At 43.7% G+C, this 21,585-nt stretch overlaps 1 protein-coding gene across 1 annotated transcript in view; it reads left to right on the forward strand.

Moving 5' to 3' along the window:
• PTPRG (protein tyrosine phosphatase receptor type G) overlaps positions 1-21,585 on the forward strand; it is a 410,439-nt gene that overhangs the window by 271,557 nt on the left and 117,297 nt on the right. The window lies entirely within an intron of this gene.

Here is a 21,585-nt window from a genome sequence, read left to right on the forward strand (position 1 = left end):
GCTGATTTTTGTATTTGAGTGCAAGTTTAACAAACAGGTTGAGGTAAAAAGGTCCCACGATACCTCATCCTTTTTCTAGCCGTAGCATCACCGTAAGCAGCGTGCTGGAGAAGATTGTGAGTAGAAGGCAATGCAACGGGCAGCAAAGCAACAGCTGGGTTGGCTTGGCTGAAAAGACCTGCAGGTTTTTGTTTGGTAGCTGTGTACTCGGGGCAAAAGGAGGTGCCGCGGTGTGCAGGAGACCTCTGACCAAGCAGCGACGGGCGGGTGGGGGCTGCAGCCCTCTGCGCTCGCAGGCTGTGGCCGTTAAACCTGGTAAATGCGCTGCGTTGTTGAGGGAATCAGGGGAAAAAATGGTGTTTTCTCAAAGTTGAGGTCTGTGTAGGAAATATTCAGTGTATTTCAGGAGGGAGAGGGAATGAAAGCATTAAAACAGCATGGGCCAAGAAACTCTTGTTTTATTGTTAAAGAAAGCTCACTGTTTTTCAGCAAAAATCCAACTCTTCTGGAGAAAAATAAAATAATGCCAATGATTTCTCTTTCCTTCCTGAGAAATTTTTCAGGAGAAAACAGTATGGCCATTTATGTCAGTATAGGGGCTACCTGCTGTATTTCAAAGTGAACCTAGTGCTAGTAGAAGATGTTTAACTTCATATATCCATTAATTCCAGTGAGAAATATCCCCGTGATCTGTAGTAAAGGCTTCTGGATCTGCAGAAGTGCCAACCCTCCCAGCGATGGGACCCGTCCACAGGGCTTTACGGTCTGGTGGACCTCAGAAGGCATCTGTGGCTGCAGGTTGAGACCCACCGACCTGCCAAAACAACTTTTAGGTCCTAATCCCGCAGGGCCTGAAGTCTTGATTTAAACAGCCCTCATTTGAATAGCTCTGTACATGTGCTTAATTTCAGCCTGCATAAGGTTTAGCTGGTCCTTAATGATATTCTGGCTCCAGGCCGTGGTTAATTGTCAGGTTGAGCTGGGTTTGAAGCAAGCCGGGAATGGAAGGCCCTGATCTCTTGCAGGTTTCAGAATCATCCATTCATATATATTCATGTAACACGTATTTACAAGTCACATTTAAAATGAATAGTTACTTGGATTAAATGCATTCAGACATATTGCACAGCTCTGTTTTAACCATCTAACAATATAATTCATCGCACACTTCACTACTTGCTTTATTAAAGCCAAAGTTAAATGTGTTCAAAACAAACATATTGCTTTTGCATTTGAAATATTCATCTTTCAAGCCTGCAGTAGATTCATTACAGCAGAGAATGCTTCATTCCTTGATTACTGCTGTGAAAAGATACAATACTGATTCCCTAAGCTCTCATCAAATATTCGATAGTTCAGAAATTCAGGAGGAGGCGATGGAATCCGTGTTCCTACAGGGAGGGCATATAAATCTATTTTATTATTTGCAAAGAAAACCATCAGTGATTAGTTACTGTATCTCAGGTACTCAAACAAATCACCTCTAAAGAAGTTAAAGTAAAAATGAATTTTAAAATAACTTTTAGCAATGCTTTCATCATTAAAATTATCTTCAAAATAATGAGTTGATACCTCGATCACTCATCAGTGTCAGCAGTGCAGGGCTAGGTTTTTAAAGGTAACTGGGCACTTGGAAACAAATGGGCTGCTAATGAGATTTTCAGAAGTACATAGGATAAAAATCCAGTTTTTTCCAGGTCTTTCACTGAAATCCAGTTTTTTTCCAGGTCTTTTACTGGGGTGCCATTCTTATCCCTCTTTTCCAATATTACTGTTTTTTTAAGACTGTTGAAAAAATACTGCGAAACGTTTTTATGTGTGTGTGGTATTTCTGTCAAAATGTCTTTATATTTACTACTAACTAATGTATGCAGAGATTTGCTGTTCAGCGAAACAAATGGTAATTGTGGCTTTGCTTTTATAAGAATTTTTGGTAGTAGATCTTGGTGTGCTTCATGAGGCCAATCAATAACTCTCTTTTCACATGCACTTAAATGAGCTAAGCATAGAATACATCAGGGGAACTCTATCAAAATCTTTGAGCGTTTGGACCAAATATGTGTTTTTATGTGTGGTTCTCAAATAATAGAATTCAACTTTTAACTTCCCTAGAAGCCTTTTTTCCTTCTTCTTCCCTGTCATAAACTGTTTCGTGTGTTTTCAGTCAAAAACAAATAAATTCAGTGAATAACTGTTTTAAATATAGTAGCTCCTGAGGGAGTCATATCTGGTAGGAGATAAGGTTCCTGTGTCCCCTCCTCAGTTCCTGGCAATTCCTTACTTCCATCACTCCCTTACAACAGTGTTTTTTTGAAAGTCTGACCAAAACTGGTTTCATTTTGAAAAGGAGAGCAAAGAGGGAGATGTGCCTTTTTCTTAAAACGTTCTTATGGCCACCTACATAAAGCATAATCAGTGCTTCAGTGTTTAGGCAGTATCTTAAAGGTGATTTACAGTAGCTCAAATACCATGTAGCATCATTAACATGCAGGGCATCATCCAGAGTCATTGAGAGGCTTTTCATTTATTTTAATAGACTTCAGATACATGTAAAGACCTTAAAATTAAATTACAGTATTAATTCTTTTAATGGTTACGTTAGAATCCATGGTGTTTTATTAATAGTAGCTTATGAATAATAAAATTATTATTGATTGGCAGTATTATTTAGCAATTAGCAAAGGTATTTATTTTTATCTTTATAACAAAAAAGTGCCTGCTTAAACTACTTACACAATGTCTGTGGAAAATATATTTGTCAACGCATATGAGTATGTATTAATTCTCCAAGCAACAGAATACAACCAAAGCAATTTGAAATGTGTTCTTACTCACTGAAGTAGTTTCCTAGTATTTTTTAAATCATTGCAGTCATTTAAAACTATTAACTGTTACTAATAAAAGCCAAACTAGGGCCTTTAAATAGCTGAGGAATAATGTAAAAATATGAAGTAGCTACTCTAACATATGACGGACCTGCAAGTTAGGGAAGGTAGGCTTGGTTAAAACATCCCTGCCAGTACATTTTCCTGAGAAACAGCTTGTACAACACATGTGATTTATCGTAACGTGAAGTGTTTTTGCAGCAGAAAAAGATTCACCTAACTTCCAGTAAATAAATGGAGGTAAAACTATTAAAAGACAGAGAAAAGAAAAGAGAGACTGATTTTGCCCCGTGGAGAATTTAAATATAAAGTTGTGAGAACTTCTTGAAGTACATTAAATTTGGGTTGGTTTCAGGAGGCAGATGGCACTGGGCAGCTTCCAAAGGTGGTCTCTGTGGCCAGAAGAGGCAAGTCTAGGTGCCTAAAGATAGGCGTTCATGTCGATCCAAAAAACTTGCATTGAAGGAGCTTGGGTAAGAGTAGGAGATAAAAAATACATGCAAAGTGTCAGTTACTACAACCATATGTTCTACCTTTCAATTAAGGAAAACAAAAAGAGTTTTTTTAACTTGAACCCTGAATTTTTCATGTTCAGAACTTCATTTCAACTTCTGTTGAAAATTTCTTTGGGAAATTTGAGTGGTTTTGAATATTTTATGTAAAGGAAGAAAGAAGGGGGAGAACAGATGGGGAATAGCTCTGAGAGTTTAAAAAAAAAAAACAACACATGTAGTTTCAATTTTAGTATTTATCGACCTTCAAGTGCTTAACAACGAGGCTTTAACCTTATTCTGATTCATACCTTTGCAGAGGTTGGTTATATTATAGATGCCATTTAGTAGTAAAATGGCTGTTTAGGGCAGTTTGTAAGGGAAAAAAAAATCAGGAAAGGTTTCTATAATCAGGTCCTTCAGCCTTTCTTGTAGTAGCCCACTTTCCTTCCATCCCAGGGCCACGTGTGACATCCCAAATTCTCTGTCCTTTGGCAGCCGTGTGGATGAGCCCTTCTGGTGTGCCGAGTCCGGGCAATCCCCCGGGAGTCGATCCCGTGCGCCGAACGCAAGCGGAGTTTCTCTAGGGTTGAGGTTGATGGCGCTTAGCCGGATGAAGGAGCCCACGGCACTGAGCCTGGGACCGCGGCGGTGCTTGAGCATCCCGAGCGAGGGCCTTTGGATGAAGGGAGGAGACACGCGGGTGCGGCAGGGAGAGCCGGAGGCACCGGCTGGCGGGGCGGCTGCAGCACATCGTTCTTGGAAGCAAAGCCGCGGCGCTGCTGGCGCTCGCCCACGCGCTGCCAAGAGGCATTTGCAGCCTCTAGATCATGATGGCTGCAGCCTGCTGTGTTGAAACTTTTCTATCCACAGGCTGACTGTGCAGTGTGGAAAGATAATCTACCTTATGTGCACTTATCTTCTTCAGTGCCTGAGCAATCATCTTCCTTTCCCTTCTTCTCTCCAGCTTTAAACACTTTCGTGGTACTTTCCAGTGAGGCAGAAGAGCGTGAAGCCACATTCTCTATCAGATGACCTCCAAGACGTCATACTTTCAATTCAAGCCTTTTTGTAAGGTTGATTTTTAAAGGAGACGGTCTGTATGGAAAGCAGCGTCATGCAGTTTTTTGTAGTGCGTAGCAAGGTACCAGCATGTACAAGAGTTCTTCATTTTTTTGTTTTGTTTTCAATCTCAGGTATGTCTAGAGCAATGCAACTCCCAGAGTGTCTGAAAAAAATCAAAGATAAAAATGAGATGCCTTTTTTTTTTTCTTCAAATGCACTGTAAATGCTTTCTTAATTGCAAAGTCTGGGATCATAACTCCCGACTCGCACTGTCACTTCCCTGATTTTGATGCAGCAGCGAGGAACGTAGCTAACAACGGTGGTGGGTTATCAAGCGACTTTTGCTTTTTGTGATAAATGGCATTCCATTGCTAGGGTTTTCCTTAATGGAAGCATCAGAGTTACTGATGATAGGAAGGAACTGTAAAGCTTTCGTTACTGAGAGGACTCCAGAGTTGTGCAATGTTTTACATTTGAAAAACGCCATCTCTGTCTTTGCTGGGGTATCTCCTCACTGTCTTGAGTTATGTGGTGCTACCATTAATGAGAGCTGGTCGTGTGCGTTGCATGGGGAAAAGATTGCTGCGCTCTCCTAGTTTAATGTTCATTTGAATGTCAGATCACTGACTTAGTTTATAGCATTGTAAGGGTTTTTTTTGACTTGCAGGGTTTTTTGCTTTCCTAATGCTTATTAATTATGTAGTATGATTAATCCCGAGTGGGTTGCCGCTATTAACTTGCCTTATTAAATTACATACCAGTTTGTTAGCCTTAGTTCTTGTAACTGTCCCTTATATTTTAGTGTTTTGGTTTGAGTGCTTTCCCCTAAAAGCTTGATCATGGCATGGATTTGTGTGTTCTTTTGCCTCCCTTTGCCTCTCCTCGCCCTCGATGCTCAAAAGTGGAGTGAGTTTAGGAATATTTATAGTGCTTAATGTCTTAAACACAGTAATTTGCTTCTCTGTGGTTTAAAAATACGCTGCCTTAAGAAAAAAATAAGTAAATCACTTCTGTAGCCATGCAGTAAGAATCTTTAAATTGATAGAAAAGTATCTTGTGGAGTTTTCATTACCATCTCCTGAAAATGACACTTAGATGTCTAATATGTAAAAATTACAGTCGTCAATCTATAATCTCACCCCCTCCGTAGTTCAGGAAGATTGATACTCGGGAAGTCTGCTGATTATAACCAGTAGGCGAAAAAGCAAATTAGTTCCCTAACTGCAGTAGCACTTGTTGCATTTTGCTCGCTGGGGCGTCCTGTCGGTGCGTCGCTGCCGTTGGGTCGAGCTGCGCGAGCCGGCCCGGCGCTGGTGGCCGTGGGCTGGATGGCATCCACCAGCCCGGCCTCCGGCGCTCGCCCGGTGCCTGCTTTGGGGGGACCCCAGACCCGCTGAGCACTGAGCAGTCACTGAACTCGGCTGGTTTTCTTTGCTGCAAGGGCCTTTTCTTCGTCTCTGTGGTTGCAGCGGTTGCTTCGTGCCCGTCCTCCTTGCAGGTTCCCAGCGCGGTGCCTTTCCGCTTGACCTTTTTGGTTTTAATTAAGAGAGAGAGAACATAATAAAATAAAAATAGAAGTAATATATAAATAGAATAAATACATAATGTAATATAATATAAATATATAATATGTATGGTTATATAATCTAGTAATAGGAATATAAATATATAATATAATAATAAAATAATACAGCTATTTTTGCTATCAGAGTCTTTGGCAAGTTTTACGAGAATTAATTGTAGTCACAGAATCAAAGGGAGGGTAAAGCTCTATGTTCATCTCCTTTCTGTTCTCCTCACTCTCAAACACGGCCACGTTACACTCTGAAGAGCTCCCTGTTTTCTCCCCTGGTACAACCTTCTGCCTGGGGTCCAGGACGATCATTGTTTTGTGTCTGTCTGTCTGTCTAGCCCTTTTCAAAATTTAATTTGATTTATTTTTCTTCGAAGATCGTCCTGTGTAGCCATCCAAGACTCGTACCCCCTTTGTGTCTCAGAGGACTAAGCCAGTGTATATGGTTTACATTCATGGGGCAGAGGTGGTGAAACCCAACTTTTTCCAGGAGGAAACTGCAGCTTTCCAGTCCGCGTGTGGCCCTGTCCTGCGGGATGCTGCCCCGGATTTGTAGAGCCCTCGCAAAAGTGCATTCATTTGCCTCTTTTGTACCTTCTATAAAATCGTAGCCTTCATATGCTTCTGGTTACCAATTAGTGTTATGGCAGTTTTAAGTAAAGGTGAGCTCAGAATCTATTTGTAAATGATTGCCTCATTTCACTTTGCACCATAAAAGAGAGATTGGTTGTAAAGTCTGAATATATAAAATAGATGGGTAAAACTGGGACTTCCTTTGCCTTTACATCTTCTGGCTTAGATAGAAAAGTTATTCTTAAGCTGTTCTGCTGGAAGAATTATTATTTAGTTCTCAGACAGAACAATGTCAAGTTCCTGCTAGTATTGGCAATAATAAACAATGCAAGATTTGGATAGAATTGCCTGAGGAGCGTACCAAATGTTGCAGAAACCCTTCTCGGACAGCAGCTAATACATTTTTAATACAAATAAAACATAATTCTTTAGTCTTGTCTCAGTTTGATCCCTAAGGTAGAAAGAGTATACCAATTATGCATAATTTATATATTTGTTTGAAGTGTTTACCGAGAGACTCCATTCATGGAGTCTCTTTTTGCTAATAGGCTGCTGCAGGATGTGAGAATCACTTTGGGTTCACAGAGTGCAAATAATTGCAACATGTCATTTTTGTACCATCAGGGAGGTGGTTACGGTGTCGTCTTAATTCTGCTGTAGCCTGCGCTGCCAGGGAAAGCAGTGGCCCTCCCCTCTCCGCCCCTAGCCAAGTCGCAGAACAGATCCCACTGAAAAAACAGTGCATTTTTGCCAGATTGTGCAAACACGTGAAAATGTGCAAGGGAGGGCGAGGGAGAGGTTGGGAGCAGCGGATGCTGCCCAGCCTTTTCAGTGCCGGCATGGCCTGGTGGCCAACGTGTCCACGCAAGCAGCACCCCAGGTATTACCGGTGGTATGCATGGTTTCTTGCATAATTCCTATATATTACACATAATGCAAGGTGAACATTCAGGAAAATATGCTTCAGTAATTTAATTATAATACATCCTAATTTATTCTAAATCCGGTGTTGCAGGTTACTGCCGGAGGGTCAGATTGTTGCTGGCTTTTGTCATCTGTAGCTTCTGTGCTGCAGGACAGCTGTGGGAGAAATGATACCTGGACCAGTAGTTCTCTTTATGGGGGTCAAAGAAAGGCAACAAAAGTAGATCAGAGTCTGGTCTGGTCCTTTCCTTGCTGTCTTTTTACGGAGGTAGACATTAGTGTGTTTGGCTGATGGCTTTACCGATAGCGCTGGTGGCATGTCACCCCCCAAAATAATTCTACAGCCGACGTGGCAGCTTGCCCAGAGCCTTCCCTGTACCCGACGGTTTCCCTCCTGCGAAACTAAATCAGCAGCCTTCACGTTCATAGGGCAGAGATGAGGATGTAAACCTGGGAATCCCTTTACAGTATAATTTTAGTGGCTTTTAGATGGATCTTCTGCATCTGAGGTTCACTGAAAAGCGCACTAATCTGGCTCAAGTTGTGAGTCTGAAATGAACTGAATGGTCCCAGCTTGAGAAATATTAAATCCACCCCCTCCCCCCTGGTTTTTTAAGTGCAGGTGTGGTTATATTAGTTTTCTTTAAAAAAAGAAAAGGCAGCACAGAAGCTGGGATGTGCGTCTCTATGCATTAAGCTGCACTGGAGATAGGTGAGAGTCAAGACTGCCAATCAAGATCCTACTCTATGCTGAAAATTAAAACCTATGTTAAATAGAGATTCCTTGAATCTGTTCACAGCACCTCTGAACAGAGAGTTTTCAGCGGGTTGCTAGATGGAGCGGGTTTTTTGCTATGAGCCTATGGTGTTTGCAACTGTTTCACGGCTCTGGGAGGGCTGTGAAGCCCCAAGAGAAGCTGCCTGGTTGATATCGTCAAAAAAGTATTTAGCTGCTGATCGTAACCAGACCATTTCTGCGTATCAAAAATGCATTGTAATGCAGTCATTATCAAGAGTAAAGAGACTCTCAGAAAGAAGGTATTGGTTTTGCAACGTGCGTACTGTATCAAATGAAGCCTAGCTGTAGATTTGGCAAACTGCTCTTTATGAGCAAAGTAAAATGATGTACCATATTAGAAAGTGGCTGGGTTATTACAGAGCTCAGTCTTGCTCCTGATAAAAATGGATTTTTTCGGCTTAAAATTCATCTTTACTTGCTGCAAGAATATTGCTAAAACAGATTAACTTTGGATCTCTGTGTATTTTATAGTGTATCGCATGTTATTTTAAGGCTGTAAATATATTAGCTGATCTGTAAGCTTCACTTTAGTTACTGCTTTCTGGGTTTTAGAAGAAATAGGATCAGGTTATGCAGGAATCAGGATGATTGAATTAAATCACGCTTTTTGATATATATTTTCCCTCAGGATCATGCCAACAGATCGATATTTAAAAGCAGCTCTAGGCTATGTGGGTAAGCAAAGCTTTGTAACCCTAACAGCTAAGCTAGTATTTTTTTGTGTATTGTGTGTGTGATTTCTGTGGCATTATCTACATTCCTGTGTATTAGAAGCAGCCAACATAAAATTATTTTCTCGTGCCATCCTCCCCCCTGCCTACCTAGCCACCTGGCAAACCTTCTTTATCAAACCTAGATCCTATAAAAACATCTAACATAATTTGAAATACTCTTGTGCGAAACATGATTAGACTACGTCAATCACCTTTCAAAGATCTTTTCTGCATTTTGTATTCCAAGCTACTAAGACGCATGCTTTTATACCCTGTTTTATTTTGTGGAAGACATGAGCGAATGCGTAGCTCCCCGTCTTGGGTGAACCTCTGTGTTACGTACTCTCCCAAGCGCGTACCACTCAAATTAAACTTTCGGTTCCTGATTTGGAGCTCCCTGCCCTTGCCAACTCATTACCAGCGATATGGTTAAGCAAACAGTTGCCTTCTGCTACTCTGCATATCTACAGAGATTTATCATCTTTCAGCTAATCGGCTTACCTTCCCTAATAACACAAGGCCCACCCAGCCTTATGGCTAGACTTGTCTTTTCTCATAAGTTGGGCAGAGAACTAAAGACCAAAATGAAAGCCAGCTTTTAAACCTTCCGAGGCAGATCTGTTTGGTGGTCCCTGTGTTGTGGATGAAGACATCCATCATCTTTGAGTCCAAACTCGCTCATTATCGAGGCGTACTCCACGCCGCTCCTCAAGAAGGTATCGATCGCTCTCTGCGGACAGATGGCGGTGGGAGAGGGTGGTGATGCCCAGCCAGGTGGCACGGCGTCGGTGTGCCGCGGGGCCATATGGGCACTCAGGTTTTAGAGAAACTTTGTCTGCGCGTGCATTACAGCTGGCTGCTACCACACCTGTCTAATAGAGTTGCTGAAAGGCTATATAAATTCATGCTGAGCTACGGAGATTATCTCTGTCGGCTGTTCCTGTGTCAGGAGCAATTTTTTTTTTAATGCTGCAGTTATGTCATAAGAGCCCAGCCTATGCTTCCCTTTCAGGAAATATTCCCTTTCTTCCTGCGTTACTGCTTGGATTGCAGCTGAAGCATGTAACTAGGGGTTTATCCTGAACGCTGGAAGATTTTCCTATGCCTCCCTTACTGTACCATCCATGTATTAAAATGTGTGCTGCCCATATCAATCCCAGTGTACAGTCGAAGGGTGGTAGCGATTGTGGTGCCATCATCCATGGTGTTCGACCATGCATCCTGCCAGGTTTTGAGAAGAGAGATGGAAGAATTTGTCCAGAAGTGAATGATGAAAGAGGGGTCCTGGCCACAGCATGTTAATGAGCCCAGGTGGTCCAGCTTGATTGGACACCACGTGGGTTATAGAAACCATGCCCACAGCTCAGGCATGCTGGTTAAATCTGCGGATACCCAGGAGTTAAAGCACCAGGGTGTGAACAGAAAGGGTTTAAAAGAAGGAAGTAAACACCTGAAAATAATAGGCAGGTTCTCTGGCAAGCAGATTCAGAGTGTGTGTGAAAAGAGAGGAGAGATGCAAGACTTCCCTCCTGAGAGCAGTCCTGCTCCCACCTGCAGAAAATTTCTCCATCACTCTGCACAAAGAGCACCTTTTGTTTCAACTGTAGTTTAAGTTTTGCTTTGAAGTGTGTTTGTCTGTATTTTATTTCTTCTCTCATACCTTTTCCTGAGATTTTGAGATTCTGGCAATTTTGAAGCTGCATCCTGCGTGGGAGGAGGGCTCCCGGACCAGAGACAGGGCACGACAACCCCTGCCATGCTGGGTCACGCTCGGCAGGACCCCTGGCAAGCTGCAAGAAGCCCAGGGAGCGGAGGCATGGAGGGGAGAGCATCCTGAGGAGCTCTGCGGCTTTAAGACCATCACCGACACGCGGTGATTGAATAGCACCCGCTTTGCTGTTGCTGAAATGTAGAACATCTTGAAACAAGCATACATGTCATGTTAGGTTTTTTATTTCTTTGTATTTGAAGAGGAAGAGACTGCTGCCACAAACTGAATGTTTTCCAGGCTTTTAATGCACTTGTATTCTAAGTGCTTTTTTTTTTCTTTTTTCAGTGCAATTGTTTCCCCATTTTCTCCAAACACAAACCATGATACCTGTTGAAATGGCTTTGTGAGGAACTGAGTGAGCTGTTGGGTCATTCTAGTGACGAGAAAAGCAAACAGCTTGACATCTGTTCCTCGCTGTTGTGTGTAGTGTTATGTCAGGCGAGACGGGGGGATTTTTTGAGCTGTACTTTTGTTGCAGCAGGAACTTTATTAGCGTAGAAGCAGAAGGGTGCAGGCCACATCCTGCCATTCATAGTTCAGTGGCTTAAATGAGGTTTAGATGAGGACTCCAGGACTGAGTGCTAAAGATGCACATTAGGCTGAGCAAGGCCATAATATGAATGGAGGCAAGGCAAAGTCTGCATGGCCCCTTGGGGAAGCTGTGTGGCCACGATGACATAAGCAAGACAGCTTTTGAGAGAAGTGAATGTGTTTGGTCTAATAAAATTACCTCTTCAAAACCTGTCCTGTTCATAGGCCCTGGGTATTGTCCATGGTGGAATGGAGAGGTTTTACCTTCATGGCTTTCAGCACCATCCCGCGCAGACAGGAGGTCGTGAGGGATGTGGAGGAGACAGGCTGGGGCTACGCTACCCCTGGCGCCCCTCCACGTCACGCCCGCTCGCCAGGGAGACCCCAACCTTCTGCCCTGTCCCTGTACAGGGGTCCCGGTGGGGGTGGAAGGGCACAGGGACCTCCTTGGTGGAGCAAGAAGCAGGAGGAGAGGAGGTAGCAGAGCTGTGCATGTGCGAGGGGTGATGGGGACGTGTGGGAGCAGGGTGTTGTCGCGTTGGAGGAGACAGAAGCAGCTCGGTGGTGGGAAGAAGCAGCGAGGCGGAGGTGGCAGGTGGGTGACAGAGAGGGAGGCGATGTGAGGAATGAGAGTGGAGGCAGAAGGGGGGAAGCCGCGAGGATTAGTGGGGGCTTTCTGCCTACACCTGCAAGAACTTAAGTAGCACTGAACATCTACAAAAGATAAGTCAAAAGGGAAGAACCTGCTTGAAAGAGAATGGTAAATAACAAAATATATTGTGAGTGGCAGACTTGCTTGTCCTTGTGCCAGAAAGCTACTACTGAACACCGCCGATCTAAAATCGGGCTCTTGTAGTGCAAAGCCATCTAAAGCCAGGAGCCCCCCCAGTGCACTGCTACCTTGGACATGGGAGGTTTGCAGTAGCTCCTGCAGGGGTTTCAGTGCAGCCAGATCCGTTCCCACCAGACCTAAAAAAGGAGGTAAAAGGAATGTCAAGCAGACTACATTGCATTTGGATGCATCAAAGGAGGAGATAAAAATTCTGCCCTACAACAGTGTGTTTGTGCTGGCTTTCTAATTTAATTGTGAACCGAGGTGTGGTTGTCATCGGGGAAGTGACTGTGTAACTTAATTGACATTTCTGCTTCCTCTGGGTTTGTGACTCATGGATGCGGGCTTGAATCATCCTGCCTTGGCGGGCCGGAGAGGGCCGCTGCCGTCGCGGGGAAAGGGGCCGGGGGCAGTGCCGGGAGAGGGGAAATGAGAACTTTTGGTGTAGAATGAACCAACGACGTTGGGGAGCTGAGCTGACTCCTTTCCTCCGTTTTAAAGGGGTGGTTGTTGTGGCCTCTCCTGACAAAACCCGTAGTGTTGGCTGGAAGAGAGGAAAAAGGCTGGGAATCTCTGCTGTGTCCTAGGCAAGCGTAGCCGGAGCAATTCCATTACAAATTCCTGCAAAACGCTGGGGTCCCAGGTGCCCGTCTGAGCTGTTCCCTTCCACCCTCCACATTTTGTCCAGCACATTTTATTTTCTTTTTTAGCCAGCAGACTCCATTATCTAATCCCCCCCCCCCCAAAAAAAAAAAAGCCTTCACATTTTTTTCTCCTCAGTTGCTGAACATGTTTTCTGCCAAATTCATGCTAGGAGCAAGAGATAATGAAAGCTAACTTCCGTTCTTATTTCACAATTTTGAGTTTAGCCTCTGCAAGCGTGTGAAGCTATATATCAAAGAGCAGGTGCCGTGTGATGATCTAGGTATAGTGCTCTTGACATTTTTTTCATTACACCGTTTTCCTCCCTGCTTAGGTCAAAACAGTTATTCTTTTTTTTTTTTAACCTAAAAACTCCCTTAAATTGGGCAGATTGTGGAAACTCTAGAAACAGGCCCAACTCCTTTTTTTCTGCCCCCCCCCCCCAGATGTGAGAACAGTTTATAAGTGATGGCAGGTTTTATAAAATAGGCTCCATCCTGATAAAATGTTACCCCCTGGTGTGTCATTTTTCCAGCTGAACTGCTGGTAGGATTGAGAGATCTTGCACACTGCTGCTTAAATAAGTAGACTACATGCTCTACGAAGAAATCATATTATTTTCTCCAAGGAGAACAAGTAGGCTCAGTGCACCAAAATTGCTTTAAATAAACTTGCAGCTACTCTTGCCTTTTTGTTTGTTTAGTTTAGTTTTGTTTTTTGGCACAGCTGCGACGGGTACAGTCTATCAATCAAGCTTTCCTGGCTTGGAGAGTCTGTGGCTGTAGCTGCCTCTCCTCTGTGTCGCAGTTACGTTTTTGTCTTCTGCTGAGCTTTGTGTCTTAAATATTTTATTCCTCTTAATCAGATTGTGCTTTGGGGCTGCAGGTATCTTTTGTTTTTCCTCGGATGTGTGCTTATTAAGATCTTTCAATAATTGGTTAATTTAATGTGCTATTCACTTGCAGTGAATTATCTGTGTTGTGCATTCGAAGTGTAAGAATACTTTGATGAAATTAATGCCCTACCAGGCTGCCTTATCAATAGAGTGAGTCAAAGTTTAGGCAAATGAGTGGCTGACAAAAAGGAAGGAAAATGCGTTGTTGGCTGTTTCTTTCTGTGCCGGTGATTGCAGATATTGCCGTGCTGAATGGAGGTAATGCCCTGGGGGGACGTTGTGAAGTGTTACTCGGCCTGCTGCACCCATCACGTATACCATACGTGATCAATGTTTCTATCAGCTAACAAAGAAACTCAATGTGCACGTACCAAAAATACTCTGAGCCGAGTTATTAAGCAGTGCTTAACTCTTTATCTTTGAGTTTAAGGCTCTGGCTTTTTTGAGGCAGCATCTTCCGTTAGCATGTTGCCGTGCAAAATTCAGGTGCTGAGTTTCACTGTGTTGTAGGGTTTTCGGAGGAAGCCTTTGCTGTCCCCTTTGCTCTTTTTTACGAGATTAACATTTCAGCCGACCTGCGGCGTAGAATTGACTATTTGTGTTTCCAGTGTTTTCAAACATCCCTGCTGCACCTAATGAAACTGCAAGTTGCTGATCTATAATGTTGTTCGTCCCAGGGTGTCTGTGACTAATTCCCGGCCCAGAGGCAGCGGGTACCAAGCGAGGGCAGGTAGGAGCCAAGGAGGAGAGGATCCGCGGCTGCATCGCACTCGCACAGACGTGAAGGGCAGCCAGGACACGTGGCCTTAAACTCGGTTCAATACCTTCTAAAACCATTTCGGACTTTAAAAGAAAAGAAAAAAAATGCAGCTTCCTCTTTGGCACCGCTAGTTAATATCTCAGTGAGGTACCTTCCAAAAGCTGTGATGAAATATGAAGTTAATACATCACTAGCAAGCTTTCAGTCAGGATGATGTATTATTCAAAGTGGAATTAGCTGGAAGGATCAATGCACACCCATTATTCTATTTAAAATAATCATTGGAAGACTCATTAACTTTTTTTTCCCCCTCTTTTCAAACAACATAGTGAATGGGACATCCAGGAACATCCCCCTCTGCCAGCGTATGCACCTCTGTGACTTCAGTGTTTTTTCATTCGTAGCAAGATTATTAGCACCTGAAAGACAAAACCCAGATTTAACTCAACAGAATTTGCCTTCAAATCACTGAACCTGAAACCAGTTGCCACAGGCAAAGGCGAGCTCAGCATTAATGCACGGTTTTTAAAAATCAAAGGTCATAGCAGTATCTGTGTGAAATAGTGCATGTGCCAGCATAAGGTTCAGTGTCACATTTTGCCTGGGTACCTGTTTTTCTCTCTGATTTTACGCATGAGCAGCAACTTGAAGTATTAAGGGGGCTGTTGCCATTGCTTGTTTTCCCTTACAAATGTATTCTGCAAGATACTTACTTGGGGCAGTGCATTTATTACACAGCAAATGCTTTCTGTTTCCCGGCTCACCTCTGTGAAGCTGCAGGCTCTTGGCCAGATTTGTCCTTTTGCATCAACTCTTATGGGAGATGTGCAATTATAGCGTATATGGGGAGGATGGAAGAAAATATCATCTGTGGAGGAAGAGGAATATATCATTCTTGGATCATTTGGTGCTTGCAGAGGTGAAAAACTTAGGGCACCAGATCTAGCTTATCATTGTGTTGCGAGCTCTGCAGGTGTTTTCTTGGCTACACGGATCAGTCAGTGTGCTGCAATACTGACCAGTAGCCATTCACACCCTTTAGCTCTCCTGAAAAGGCCCAAATAAATATTTCCTACTGTATTTCAAATCCATTCACACCCTTCAGCTCTCCTGAAAAACTCCAAATATTTCCTACTATATTTCAAAGGAAAGCACAGGTAAATGTTCCATATCTCTTCATCCACGTTCCGGATCCTGCTCTAATCTTTCACTTCCTTTTATATTCAGAAATGGTTCAGATATGAAATATTTATCCACAGCCAGGTTTAACCATGTAGACTTTAACAGGGAGAGGACAGAGGTGAGGCAGTGGACTTTGTGCAGAGTCACGGAGCACCTGCTGCAAAGCCGAGACATGTGTCCTTTCCCACTGCTGCAGACCGTGCAGGGTTAAAGTACGAGCTTCCAGAAGTGCTAGAGGTAGGACCTACTCGAGCTGTTAGCTAGCTCTAATATAATTTGGCCCTAAAGACACAAATTTGAACAGTTTCACCAGCAGTGTGCCAAATACTTTCCCTTTGCTGGGAAAGTATGTTTCCTTTGACTGTGATTCTCTTGAATTTTTTGAAATCCTGTTGCTGTGATGTTAAAATATATATTAATGTATGGCATAATGTTTGCATTACTGGGATTCCTCTCATTTCTGTTCTAAAACAGTGAAAATTAGGTCCTTTCCCATGGAGGTACAGGACTGGCATCTGTCCAGCAGTACTGGACTGATAAGAGAATAAGTTGTTTAACCACGTTGATTATCCTGAAATCCTGCAGGACAATTTAATCCCTGTAACCTAGTTAATATACAATGGGGGGGGGGGGTCACTGTTATTTGTTTGTACAGAGCGTTTGGAGACGAGTATTTGGCTGGCGAGCTGTAGATCTCGCCGCAAACTGAACGGAGCTGAAGTCAGGCACTTGGGGGAATATTACCCCTGACTTTCACCATTGTAATTGAAAGTAGAGTTTGACACATTGGCATCTCTCCGTGTCAGCCATTGTCACTGGCTTCAGCTGCCACGGTTAAGTATGTAGTCATTCATCCTTGGCAGGCACCGGCCTTTACAGCACAAGAGGATGGTCTCTGGATGTTAATGCCACAGCTCTCCGGGAGCAGCTGGCTATATCGAATTCAAGGCATGCAGATTGTCTTGGCCATTTTACTTAGCAGATGGGTAAGGTTTGATAGATTGAAGATTTAGTTTCCAAGTCAAGGGCCAAATGTTGCAATGGGAGAGAAAAGTAAATTATATCGCTATTCTGAGAGGAAAGGCCCAGGTAGTGTATCACAAAATTGTTGCCATTCATTTTCCTCTCACTTGCACAAAATGCATGTCATTTTGCCTTTCAATATAGCCAACTATGGCATTCTCCTTGGTTTTGAGATGCTTTGCAGTACTGTCTGTGAGCCTATTTAATGAGCTTGAAAGCAGTTGCTGCAAATTTATGTCAGTTTAATAAGTCTAAATGCCAGAATTTTTTTAGGTAGAAATGAGAGAGAAATTTGTATTTCATATCACTCAGGATGGAAGGTTTCTCTTCTATTCTTTTTTTTTCCCCCCACACCCTTTTCTTCAATACAGCAGACACCTATTTAAGCATATTTTTTAAAAGGAAAGCACAGTCCTTATTTCTGAGCTGTTCAAGCTATTATTATTCACCTACTTCTAGCAAGGTGACTGTTACTGGTGATCATTAGAGAGCTTAGTGGTGCTGCCCCCAGCCGTTGTCGTGTTGGCTGGTGGGAGGAAAGCCTGGTTTTTGGGGAGGCTGCCCAGAGCAATGGGAGAGGGGATGGGAGAACGGGGAGTCTTGCCCTCTGGGCAGGGCTCTCAGGCATAAGATCTGGTGTAGCTGTGTGGCCCTTCTTGCTGCCCCGGTGTTTATTTGGGGCTTCCCCAGCTTTTTCGTTGTTGTTTATTGTTTTTCTTACAAAAGTCATTCTAAACTCGAATTTGAATACCGTTTGTCCATTAGGTGGGTCAAAAGGTTTTGCCTGGGATTTTTTTGTTGTGCCTTATAGAACAGTTTCCGGCAGAAAGACCAGTCACGATTTGCTTATATGATCTTAGCGTATGGTTTAAATTATAGCAGGCGATATAAATTATAGCACTTTGCAATTCTGCTGGTTTTTGTAAAATCAGAGGCTTCGAGAAGCTCTGGGTTTGTTCTGTAAAATAATCAGATGAGCGGAGAGCTTCCTCTACTTGACGTATAATGAACGACAGAGAATGAGAACCGATCTTTTAACTCATTAGGCCGCGCTGAGCGTAGTAGTGCCATAACACAGGGGCTCCCTATAGAGTAAATAACACCTTGCCCTGTAAAGTCTATCTTTACGTGCTGCGCCGTGATGCTTGCACTAGCGTGACCAGCGCGGCTCTGGTGGTGTCCATCCTCCTGTCGCACTCCTGCTCCGCGTATCACTGGAACTTTCCTCTTTGGGAATTAAAAGCAATAATAACATGTATATATCAATGCATTAATAACATTTTCCTGATGAGGTGCCTGACTCCCCAGCCTGCCTCCTGCCCTGGCGGCTCCGAGGGCAGGGCTGTAGGAACAGCCCTTCCGACCAGGGCGACAGCAGGTTGTGCGGCTGAACGGTGTTAACGCCGTTGTCGATAAGTTCGTGACTGATCAACCTCGCTGCTAACTGAGGAATGAATCAGCTCTCGGTCTCTGCATTTAAAGCAGGAGCTGTAACTAAGTGCAACCTGTCCAGAGTAATGATTTCTACCGTGACTTCGCTTGAAGAACGTCTCCATTTGTGACCGCAGAGCGAGGTCGCTTGGGCATGACCTTTTCCTACATCGCGAGATGCTGCTTTTATTCGTCACATTGAAGTCAAGCCCAGATGGGCATGTGCACCCGGTACCGAAGGCACTCAAAGGGTATGACAAGCAGAGAGATTTTGCTTCCTCATGTCACCTTCATCCCGTACTTACCCTATGGTGAGAGCTCTGTTAGCATAGGAAGCTGCATAATGATGTTCCTGTGTTTATTTTTCCCTTGCACTTAGCATGATCGTTACCTATTTATTTCTGCCAAAGAGGATTACAGGCATCGTTCAATTACAAATGATGCTCACAAGCATTATTTGTCCATTTTGCTGCAGACCTATACGGCGTTAGTCAGACTTGAGTGAATGCTGCTTCTTCAGGGAGCAACCCTGGTGATGGTGGTTCTGTGGGTATTTTGGGGGCAATTTCTGGATGGTGATTTGCCTCTCTTTCATTAATCCTTGCAGCACAGAGCCTCGCAACTGGCAGCATGGCAAGTATGTGTTTGTGGGTGAGCTACCTGTGCTAGAGAAGTCTTCATTCGTGATGTTTCTTCCATGTTAGCCTCTCGAAACAGGAGGGGAAACTCATTGCTCTCCTCTTACAGGAGAAGAAAAGCCTTGCTCAGCTCTCGCAGCCCTTTTGCTGGGTGAAGCCGAATGTCACAAGCTGGTTGCAGATGTATGGGCTTCCTCCAGCTCTGCAGCCAAGGCGTCAGTCTGAAGAATTCATCGCTGTTGCCCTTTAGGATACATTTGTAAGATAAAAAATACGCTACTGCAATACAGATTATATAACAAAACAGAGAAAAACAGTTTGTAGAGGGATATAACCTCAAGCTTTATGACATAAAATCATAAAGGAGGTCAGAAGGCCACTTCTTATTCTAGAGATGTTGTCCTTTTTTTCTTTCCTCTTCCCCCTGCTTCTTTTAAGTATCAGCTGTTGTCAGAGACAGGATTCTTGTACAGGTGAATCTCAGATCTGCGCCAGCACGGGGCTCTAGGCCAGTTAAACCAGAGGCATGCAGCAATAGAGATAGGACTTGACATTTTGGGTTTCAGTAACCTTCTCTTGTCTATGAACACAGAGAGAAAAAGCATACAGACAAGTAGAGAAAAATAGAGAGGAAATTCGCGGATGGATTTTTTTTTTTTTAAAGAACTTAAAGGAAGAAGGAAGATAAAAGTTTTTCTCTGAAGCCGGAACCATTACACAAAATGAGAAAACTTTTGGGCGCTTTTCTCATGGTCTTGCCAAGATCCTGAAATAGGTATACTGAGATGTGGGAGAGCAGTGTGTGAGTATAAGGAGAAAGAAGAAAAACATCTGGAGGGAAAATAAGACTGTATCCCAATCAGGCCTGAACTGAAATGTCCCCAAGTGCTACTTGTTTGCATGTGCTTTTTAGAGAAACATGAGATCCCACTCTCGCTACCCTTGGAGGATATGCGACTACAGATGCACAGTGCATTTCTTTCGCTGCCTCCAAAGACAGAACATGTCTCTTGATTTCATGCTATTGGAGAACACGACACATTTGCAGAACGCGTTATCAAAATGCTTGCCCAGCCGGCTCTATAATAGATACAGCACCTCGGTGCATTGAAGGGGCACTGCCAAGGCTGGTAGGTTAAGAATTGATCTACCTTGACAGAAAATCCCAAAAGGAACGTTTTTAACCTTTAGGATTTTTTCCGTCTATATACTTTCTTAAAACTGATTGCAGCTGTCATCAGAAATAAAGACAAAGCAAACAAAATAAAACCTTCTACAACTTATGGTTAAATAACAACAAATAAAGCACTGTTCAGGTCCAGTGCAAGTTTTTCTTACAGTCATGTACTAGATTGCTAGTAGCTGTTTAATGATTTTTTTTTAGTGGTATCAATGGCTTGGAGAAACCTAAATAAATGGAAAAGATGCAGGAACATGTCTTCCAACAGCTCTGCATTTTTTAATGTGTTTACTGTTGATTTGCCAGAAGCCAGACAGAACCTACAAAGTGGGTCATTGGGTTCAGTGTACTGTGATTATTATTTATACAGAGCCCAAAGAGTACAGAGCACCCCTTTGGGCATATGAAAGTTCACGCTTCAAAGAGCTTACAGCCTCCAGGCCTAATAATATTATTGCCAGAAACATCTAAGCTGTATATATTTCAAAGCTGCTGTTGCCACTTTCAGAGTTTTATTGCAGATATTGCCCTACCTGAGCGTCGCAAGTCCTGGAGTACTGTGATGAGAAAAGGATCTTTTATTTCTGCTTAAAACACCAAAACAAAACAGGCCCCTTTTTTTTTTCGTCCTGAGCACAGCACAGGAGTTCAAAGGTCAAAAGACAGGTAAACATAAAAAAAAAAATAGTATTTCAAATGCAGTTGACTTAAGAAGTGGTGAGATTCCTGTATGAATGATGGGGAAGAAGCAAGGGCAGAGGCATGCTGGTGCCTGTGGGCCTTGGGCCAGTGCGTTCCAGTTTTCTCCTCTGATACGTTGCTCATATTTGTGACTTTTATGATAATACACTGTTACTCCTCCTTTTTTTCCTTTTTTTTTTCCCCTTTCTGTAAAAGTTCCTCAGCAAAGGAAACTGCTGAAAAGGCTTCTGAGGGAAGGTGTTGCAGCTGGTAAACAACACAGAAAGCAGCTAACGTCACCCAGAAGCGTGGCTGAGGTTACCCTTAATTTTTGTTTTTGGGTTTTTTTTTTTTTTGGAATTCTGCCACTTTAGAGATTAAGCAAAGCCACCAGGCAAACCCGGCAAATAAACGGTTAGCCGGAGAAGCCTGCCTGCAAACAGTAGCATCGCTTCACTGTGGAAATGGGGTTTTAAATCATTGAGCTTGCAGAAATAGCAGCAAGGGATCACCAACGTGGCAGGGATGGTCTAAACCGCTGGTTAATGACCGGAGGCGGCAGGGATGCCCCAGCTCCCGGGCGGGTAACGCGCGGCTGTGATGAGCGCCGCAAAGGTCTCTGCTGCGGCGCTGCTTTTTTTTGGTGGGGGTATGTTACCTGGCCTGTCCTTAGGGCTGGTTTATTAGCCCTTGCGAGAAGGGGAGGCTGAATCACTGGTTTCACCCTCCAGCCCTGCCGTGCCTGCCCACCCCTCGGCCGTCTCGTGCCGCCTCCGAGATCTCGGAGGCGTCGCTGCTGGAGCCCGGCGCCTGCCTCTCCCGCTGGACGTGCTCCCAGCGCGTTACGGGTTGTGGATTACTTGGCTGTGTTGCAGGTGAGCGACGGAAGCGATGAGTTTAATTTGCAAGTTGTGCGAGCAGCCTGTGGGGAAGAAGAGGGTTAATGCTTCCCGCCGCCTTTCCCTCCTCTCCGCGGCCGGGCTCCTCTTGGCGGAG

Source organism: Dromaius novaehollandiae, chromosome 12 (assembly GCF_036370855.1).
Source record: "Dromaius novaehollandiae isolate bDroNov1 chromosome 12, bDroNov1.hap1, whole genome shotgun sequence".
Taxonomy (NCBI): domain Eukaryota; kingdom Metazoa; phylum Chordata; class Aves; order Casuariiformes; family Dromaiidae; genus Dromaius; species Dromaius novaehollandiae.